Source organism: Lepisosteus platostomus, chromosome 22 (genome assembly GCF_059453375.1).
Source record: "Lepisosteus platostomus isolate fLepPlt1 chromosome 22, fLepPlt1.hap1, whole genome shotgun sequence".
In the NCBI taxonomy this organism is placed as follows: Eukaryota; Metazoa; Chordata; class Actinopteri; order Semionotiformes; family Lepisosteidae; genus Lepisosteus; species Lepisosteus platostomus.
The window spans coordinates 7,694,602-7,704,385 of NC_142632.1; positions in this window are offsets into that span (position 1 = coordinate 7,694,602).

The following is a 9,784-nucleotide window of genomic DNA, read 5'->3' on the forward strand; positions in this document are numbered from 1 at the left end:
CATTAAAGGTATTAGGTAAAGGTGATAATTAGGCATTGTACTGTATGTTGAATTTATTGCTGCACCCAAAATGCTGCAATATTCTACCAACCTTTTTATCTAATAGTTTTTGTTAATTCATGTTAATTGCCTTCCGCGAGTAATAACACAGCTGTGATACAATAATGTTTGTTATTGAATATTCATTAGAAATTGTATGTGTTAAACAACACTTCCCACATTTTAGCAGACTAACAATTCAAGACAACATTAATTTAACAATAACTCCACACAAAAGCCCATGCTTAATATATATGGCAAAATTTTATCATTTCAAAGAAGAAGCTTCTTAGCCTCTGATCAAACTTAAAAAGAATTATGAGATATTAAATCAACTTGACAGAAACAATGACCTATGAAAGGAGAGTTTCAGTATTTTGTGGGCAGCAAGACCATACAAAAGAATCATATACTGAATAAATACGGTATATAGTTTTGCTTATGGGAAAAATAGAATGTTGATAAATTGCAAGTTCACTGACAAAAAGGAGATTTATTATGTCAATTTATTGTTTATGTCCTTCTATTAGCACATATAAAAAGAAGCACATTTAAAGCTTGTATAGTGTTGATAACAACACCTGTTGCAAACTGTTGCTACTAATTAAATTGCATTTTGTGGATCTGCTGTGTCTAATATGTGACACATTTATTAACAGCTGCTGGAATACTAAAAGTGAAACCAGTTTGAAACTGCACTACGGAAATTGGCTTTTAATGCAGTAATACTGAAATTTAAATAGTTTACAACAACCTTATGCATGTTTATGCTTTTGGTTTTTGTCTATGCGTTATTACACATTTGTTCCAATGATCCACTTTTTCTTCTCCCTTAAAGTTTTTCTCTGAAGAACAAATGGTTTAAATCATCATACAAACAATAGCTGTATCACCTTGCAACCCACTGAAGTGTAAGTCTGGATGAGAGACCTCCTGGGGGTGCTCACCCTGCAGTCTGTGTGGGTCCTAAAGTTCCAGTATAGCGATAGGAACACTATTCTAAAAAGGCGCCGTCCTTTGTCTGAGATGTAAAACTGAGGTCCTGACTCTCTGTGGTCATTACAAATCCCTAGGTGCTTCTCACAAAAGAGTGGGGGTGTTACCCCGGCATCCTGGCCAAAGTTCCCATTGGCCTTTACCATACGGGTTCGTAATAATCCCCATTTATGAACTGGCTTCACCACTCTCTTCTCCTCCCCGCTGATAGCTGGTGTGTGGTGAGAGTATTGGTGCACTATGGCTGCTGTCACATCATCCAGGTGGGGCTGCGAACTGGTGGTGGTGGAGGGGATCCCCATTACCTGTAAAGCGCTTTGAGTGGAGTTTCCAGAAAAGCGCTATATAAGTGAAAGGAATTATTATTAATAGCATTCAATTTAATAATACACCTAACGACTGTTGAGCAAAGCAGCTTGCATTCACTGCATTTCCTGTGCTAAGGCAAATCTTTTAACTTTTCAATGGAGTTCAAAATATGACTCAATTCAATTCCTATTTTCTCTACAAGAAGCAAAAGGGTACAGTTAAAACAATACAGAAGTAACGCTGAAAATAAAAACAGTCATCAAACATCAAAAGCAGTCAGCAAACAACATTAAAGAGCCACAGAGTAATAAAAAATCTATTTCTTTCTTCATACAGAATCATGTAGCATTTTTTTGTTTTATTTTGGAGTAGACTAAAAAACACAGATGACACACTCACTTCCTATTCCACGCGTATTGAATAAATATCGAGGTCTCTGCCACAGTGGTAATTCCATGCTAAACATTCTGAAGTATGTAGGAGAATGTATGAAGGAGAGACTATTTAATATATGTAGATGAAGCTGACTGTATGATTTTTACTTTAATAAAAATGTGACAGGCCAGCCTCTCCATAGAGGCTCATGAGGGATGACCAACGGACAAAAAAAACAATGGAATGGTAATACTATGAAACAAGCATTTATTACAAGTCAAGGTCAGAAGACACACACATTACAGTCTCTACCAAACCTAACACCAGTGCTCACTGTGGAACACTTTATATGTCCATGTGAGAATGAACCTCTCACTCTTTACTCTCTAATTATTTAACTAATTCCCCCTTTTTGAATTTATATACAAGTAATTGTAGCTCAAATGACCTCTGGTGGCAAATCAGCTGGAACTAATTTTGCAATGCTGCTGGCCCATGAAGAAGGCAGGCCTGCTTTCCAACCACAGATACTCGGTGATTTCCGGAAACGGACGGAGATTACAGAGAATAAAGGGTAAAATGGTGGAGAAAAAAATGTGGAAAATCAGAACAGGGCTGGACCCAGGCAAAGATAAAGACTTGTTATTCAGACAGTAATAAGCCACAGGGAACATTCAAGTAGGGCAGTGTCCTGATAAATTTTAGTAACTGGAGTTCGAGATTAGAAATGAGAAAGCTCTTTTGTTGAGGATGCAAGGAGATCTTAGTACTATCTGATAGGTCATATAACAGAGTATCTTCCTCATGCCAGTTGAGGCGTTTTATAGGCGGTGAGGTTTGATGAGATGAAGAGCTGACTCGGTAGAAGGAGGGGTGAATCGCACGCAACCCGAGCATGTAGAAATCTGAGTGAGTTCTCTTACGGCTACCGTGGGCTGCGAACTTTCGATTTTTAAGAACTTTATTTTCTTTTCAGAAATAAATACATAGAATCACAAAATAGAAAGCTTTGCATTAATATACATACTTAAAATAGCATATATGAACACATCTCATTATGTTTTGAAACGGTAACAGTTACATAGCAACAATTGATCTTGTTCAGGTGCAAGATTCTTGAGGTACAGTCCTATGCCCTCTATCTTCCACAGATTTTCTGCTTCCTCCCTCCCTTCTCTCCACAGATACATTGGTGTGAAAAAGTGTTTGCCCCTTTCCTGATTTCTTATTTTTTTGCATGTTTGTCACACTGAAATGTTTCAGATCATCAAACAAATTGAAATATTAGACAAAGATAACACAAGTAAACACAAAATGCAGTTTTTAAATGAAGGTTTTTATTATTAAGGGAAAAAAAATCCAAACCTACATGGCCCTGTGTGAAAAAGTGATTGCCCCCTAAACCTAATAACTGGTTGGGCCTCCCTTAGCAGCAACAACTGCAATCAAGCATTTGCGATAACTGGCAATGAGTCTTTTACAGTGGAGGAATTTTGGCCCACTCATCTTTGCAGAATTGATGTAATTCAGCCACATTGGAGGGTTTTCGAGCCTTAACTGCTTTTTTAAGGTCATGCCAAAACATCTCAATCGGATTCAGGTAAGAACTTTGACTAGGCCACTCCAAAGTCTTCATTTTGTTTTTCTTAAGCCATTCAGAGGTGGACTTGTTGGTGTGTTTTGGATCATTGTCCTGCTGCAGAACCCAAGTGCGCTTCAGCTTGAGGTCACGAACAGATGGCTGGACATTCTCCTTCAGGATTTTTTGGTAGACAGCAGAATTCATGGTTCCATTTACCACAGCAAGTCTTCCAGGTCCTGAAGCAGCAAAACAGCCCCAGACCATCACACTACCACCACCATATTTTACTGTTGGTATGATGTTCCTTTTCTGAAATGCTGTGTTACTTTTACGCCAGATGTAATGGGACACACACCTTCCAAAAAGTTCAACTTTTGTCTCGTCAGTCCACAGAGTATTTTCCCAAAAGTCTTGTGGATCATCAAGATGTTTTCTGGCAAAACTGAGACAAGCCTTTATGTTCTTTTTGCTCAGCAGTGGTTTTCGTCTTGGAACTCTGCCATGCAGGCCATGTTTGCCCAGTCTCTGTCTTATGGTGAAGTCATGAACACTGACCTTAACTGTAAGTGAAGCCTGCAGTTCTTTGGATGTTGTTGTTGGTTTTTTTCTGACCTCTTGGATGAGTCGTCGCTGCGCTCTTGGGGTAATTTTGGTCGGCAGGCCACTCCTGGGAAGGTTCACCACTGTTTCATGTTTTTGCCATTTGTGGATAATGGCTCTCACTGTGGTTCGCTGGAGTCCCAAAGCTTTAGAAATGGCTTTATAACCTTTTCCAGACTGATAAATCTCAATTACTCTGTTTCTCATTTGTTCCTGAATTTCTTTGGATCACAGCATGATGTCTAGCTTTTGAAGATATTTTGGTCTACTTCACTTTGTCAGGCAGGTCCTATTTAAATGATTTCTTGATTGAGAACAGGTGTGGCAGTAATCAGGCCTGGGTGTGGCTAGAGAAATTGAACTCAGCTTTCCAAAGATGTGATAAACCACAGTTGATTTATGTTGTAACAGGGGGGGCAATCACTTTTTCACACAGGGCCATGTAGGTTTGGATTTTTTTTTCCTTTAATAATAAAAACCTTCATTTAAAAACTGCATTTTGTGTTTACTTGTGTTATCTTTGTCTAATATTTCAATTTGTTTGATGATCTGAAACATTTCAGTGTGACAAACATGCAAAAAAATAAGAAATCAGGAAGGGGGCAAACACTTTTTCACACCACTGTATCTGAGATAATAGCTCTCTCGGGTAATAGACAGGGCCAGGCTACTTGCTGCCTTGACTGTGACCTCGATGCCTTTGAACAACCCTATGTTCCTAAATCTCCACAGGGCGTCTTTCCCACTGTTCACCACAGCCCAAGTCCTGTCAAACACGTCAGAAGGAAGTGTGACAGGAGAGATGCCGTATACAGATGCAGCCATTCAAAGTGCGCGGTACAGACACGTACCGCAGGTAATTGGCTGCGGTATCGCGTATCATGACGCAAGATGACGTCCATAAACGATATTAATTTTGGAACTTAAACATACAGTATATGGCTGGTCTCGGTACTTTAAAGAAAACATACACACCAGTATTCCATTTCTCCCTAAACATTTTAAGCATCGAAGTCTTTAACTAACGTGATACCGCAGTCAACAAGCATACTTTTAGAATTTGATTAAAAGGGAATATAATATGGAATCTCGTATCTCAAGAAATTAATAACGATATAATTATATTCATATATTTTTAACAAGGCTCGCCAGCTAATGTGAATCGAAACCTGTCTTGATAGCTTTTAAAGTCGTGCATGTGTAAACGACAATTGAAATAGAGAAAAAAAGACCTGACTGACAAGATTTAATTAATGCAGATCAGTAAATCAAGGGACAAAACAACTATTGCGCCCGGGTCCTCAATGGGCTTTGACGTGGATATGCATATTATATTCATGTTGCAAAAGAACTGCAACGGACATAAAAACTCCCTTGCTTTTAACAGAGCGTTCCAGAATTTCTAACTACGAAATGATTTAAACTGCAACACTTATCATTCAACCAGAGCTCGAAATATCACAAGGATCCTCTAGAGCACAGCAAAGACTGTATTAAAAGAATCGCGTATCTCAAGAAATTAATAAGATATAATTATATTCGTGTAATTCGTATAATTATATAATGCCAGCGAACTCTTGTTTTTATGTCCACTATAACAGACAATCTCCTTTGCTTTTGACCGAGCGTTTAATAATTTCCTAAAATGAAAATGATTTATTTCATTTCCCTCACGGGATCAATAAAAGTATCTATCATCTGTCTAAACTATGGGACAGAATTCTGGGGTCTCCCCATACCAGAGATTATGGTAGGGCTTCAGAATGGTGATTTAAACTGGCCCTGGTGTGTGTGTGTTTGTGTCTGTCTGTCCTATGATGGACTGGCGCTATGTCCAGGGTGTATTCTGCCTTGTGTCCGTCGCTTACTGGGATAGGCTCCAAATCCTCTGTACTGGATAAAGAGATTAGAAATGGATGGAAGTAAAGGCACTGTGTGGATGGAACTATACACAGTGTTAGAAACCCACTATGAAATGGCAGCATCTCACTGAGAATAAAATATTTTATAGTGCTGGCTTAAGGAAACAGCCTTTCCACCTCTCTTGCACATCAGTATCCATACCTAGTTATTTAAACAAATTGCCTCTAATTATAAACATCTTAATATGCTGGCTCTGTGGATCCGCATCAGCTATGTTTGCCCATTCCTTCAATTCATGTGCATCCAACACACAGTTCAATGCTAGCAACTACACAAAATCTAAAATACAATCTAAAATACAATCCTCATTTCAGTATCTATGTAAACATACAGTCTGTTAACTTCATCATCTTCATCAAAAGTATTCCTAACCCCATTAGGAAGTGTTCTTGTTATCAGTGTATTCCTCAGCTATCCCAAAATTATCTTCTTCTTACCAACATCTCTAGTCTTTTATCCTGCAATAACTCAGCCAACACTTAAATCTCCAAAAGCTGCTTGTGTTAATTTCTTGAAATCACAAATATCATGTGTAAATACTGGCCATGTAATACTCTGCATTGTGGAATAATAGTTTATTTTAAAGGGAACTACAGAAACTAAGAACTAGAGAAATCAAGAAAGGCTTTTTTTTTCTAGAATTAATAAATGCACATCCTGTTCACTGGGGAAATTAAATCCACACTGAGCAATCTTCAATATGTTCAGAATATGACAGCGAGAATCCTATCAGGGATGCATTACACCTGTTTTCAAGTCCTTGCATTGGTTATCTATCAGGTTTCGAGTCAACTTCAAAATCCTCATCCTCATTCAGTACCTACTGTACAGTATATGGCTTATTATCTGTCTACTCCCCACCTTTGTCCGTCTGACTCTGGTCTTCTAGCTGTCCTCAAGAACATCTACATTCTGTGGGTGACAGGGTCTTCTCTAGCTGCACCCCAGAGCTCTCAATTTGTATTCCCGGTGATATCAGTCACGTACCCTGAGTGCATTTAAATCTAACCTCAGAACCTATTCTTTTCAGAAGACTTAGTGTCTGTATCTGCTTCATTTTCTAATTTTGGTAGCACCTCTAACTGCTTGTCTTTCTTATATGTATTTACTTTGTGATCTGTGGTCCTTTTATCTGTTTTTATATCTACTGTATTGCTTTGAGATGCCACTTTTAAAGGTGATATATAAAATAAAGTTTTTTATTATTGTTATAGAGAAACATGATCAGTTTTCCATGGTTCAGATAAAAAGATCTAAAGCATACTAGTTTGTCACTCTTCTCATTCCCTTTGCCAAATAACTTTTCATACAAATCTGATCAATCTAACTGCCTGTTTTCTGTGCTTTCTCTATCCTGCTAGATTTGCAATTATTCTGAAAATTTTCTTCTTGAAATAACTCATTTCTAAATACCTTTTTTCACTATTAACATCTTTCAGCAACTCTGCAACAAAATATACACTTAGCACAGTTCATCCTGCTACCAACATTGAATAAAAAAAATCTAATGATTTCTATATTTATGTCTTTATTTAGTGGTTTCATTAGTGACAAAGGCTAAACTTTCTTGGAAAAATGTATTTTATGTGTTGCGGAAAAAACTGACTTGCTTTAACAAAGTATGTTTACAAATCCTTTCACCTGGCAATCTACCTGAATGCCCAACTATCTGAGAAGCCCTCCATGAAACCATGGTTGCTATTAATTCATTTAGGGCTCATTGACAGAATTGCTGGGATGTGTAGTTTTTAATTCCGTTTGCATTATAACTGTACGTACTATTTTCATATTTGGCCAGGGCTTTAAAGAGAAGGCGCGCCAAAAAATTTCGGTGCCGTCGTCTCCGCTTTAAAGGTACCCCCGTGCTGGAAGAATTTGAGCTCAGAACGTTTGCCCAGCGTACTGTTAAACCAACGCATTAGCATGTTAAAGCGATTCTATTGAGGGAGTAGCCCAGCTACCACTTAACACTGTACTTCCTACTTTGAATACCTGTGAAACCGGTTTAATTCGTCACAGCCAGCACTCAGGCAGAGAGGGGGTTGAGTAGTGGAAGCAGGCGAGATTTCCAGCGAAAGACACCTCCCCCTCAAAAACCCAGTAAGCAGTAATGCTTTAAGTTGAAAATCGAGGTAGATTTTGAGGATGATAAAGATGGTAAACTGGGATGGGAGGAGGGTTTGGTTTTGCATAAGGGCAGAAGATTTCCCTTCTGCTTTGTGTAAGGATGGTATCAAAAGCAATCTTAAGTGGTGAGAAAGCTGTGCTCAATGTGCTCAATTAAGGGACTTAAAAGTAAAAGGAGATGCTTCATATTGCTTGACTAATTTTAAAAACTAAGTTATAATGCAGACGCTCCCTCGGTGCGCTGCTCTGGTACGCCGGCTCTTACACAGTGCCTGTCGGCCGTAAGCGTTACAATATACATACCCAACACTGCTTGTACCCATCTGTCATGCAAATAAAACACCTTGAATTGAATTGAATTGAGGGGAGAGGGGGGGAATACTAAAGCCAATACTGGCTCAATACCCTCAATGGGCTTTGACGTGCTAATGCGTTGGTTTAACAGTCCGGGTGTGGCAAGCTTCCAATGTCAACTCGACTCGATTGGAAGACAATGAACGTATTTTAGCCCTAAATGAATTAATAGCAAACATGGTTTACATAAAATACATTTTTCCAAGAAAGTTTATAATAATACGATCTATAGTTGAAATCTGAGCCTACTGTAAATATAAAGGAAAAGCATTTTCAGAGAGCAATCACGCTCTGTAGAAAAAGCGATTAGGTTTATGAGCAATCTAATTACCTATTCGCTTAAAACGCTATATAAAATAAAGTTTATTTAGAGATGAATGATCAGTGGCGCAGTTTAAATAATTTTTGTAGGAGGGCTTGGACAGATTCCAAGTGCATTTTTGCAATTTACGTTGCATTGTCCAATGTTCTGTTGTAATACAGGCTAGAATACAGTTACAGTAGTCTCAGCTTTATCAGCCTACTGTATTTAAAATAATTTTTTTGAATCCCCGGCGGAACACACTCCATAGGAATCAGCGCTTTTATACAGTATATCGCCTTTAAACACATATATTTAAACACGCGTTTACGATTTAAATCAAAACGCGATTCAAATCAATATAAATGTATATTTTGTAACGCATAGGTGACTATTCATTGTTATTAAAAAGACTTAAATTAGATCATTTCGTGATACAGTATTTAGAAATATAAATTTGTTTGGTGCGAGTGAGGTTTTATTTAATCTCTGACCAAGGGAAACGTTTCATTTTTTCAAAGAAATGTTTGTTAAAAAATAAAGTCATAGTTCCATGGGATTCAATCACAGACCATGTAACATGGGAGTCAGGAAACTAACACACAGCGCCACCGGATTTAATAACACAATAAAAACGCTATAAAATAATGTGACTAGGCACAGAAAAAGTTTACAGCACAGTACAATAATAAATGCTGACCATGACTTTAGAAGCATAAATGCAGAAAATGTAGAAATGCATTAGCCTGATTATGATTAAAAAACACAAAATTAAACACGCGTTTGCGATTTAAATCAGAACACGATTTAAATCAATATAAATGTTTATATTGTAACGCATACTGTCCAGCCTCCATTTCTCTATAAAAATTTACTCTGTTGCACACACACACACACACAATAGAAGCAGGAACCGCTGTCAGAAGGGAAGAAGGTGACTATTCATTGTTATCAAAAATGACTTAGAATCGATCATGTTGCGATATTTTGAAATATAAAAGTCAATTGATTGTCCATAATATCGCTATTCTATTTTTTCGAAGAAATGTTTGTTAAAAGAAGAGTCCTGCACCAGCTGGATTCAAACACACAACCTGTGCATTGTTAGTCACACACCTAGACCAGTAGGCTACAAGATAACTTGCATGAACAGGGAGGCGAAACAGCCCTACACAGCC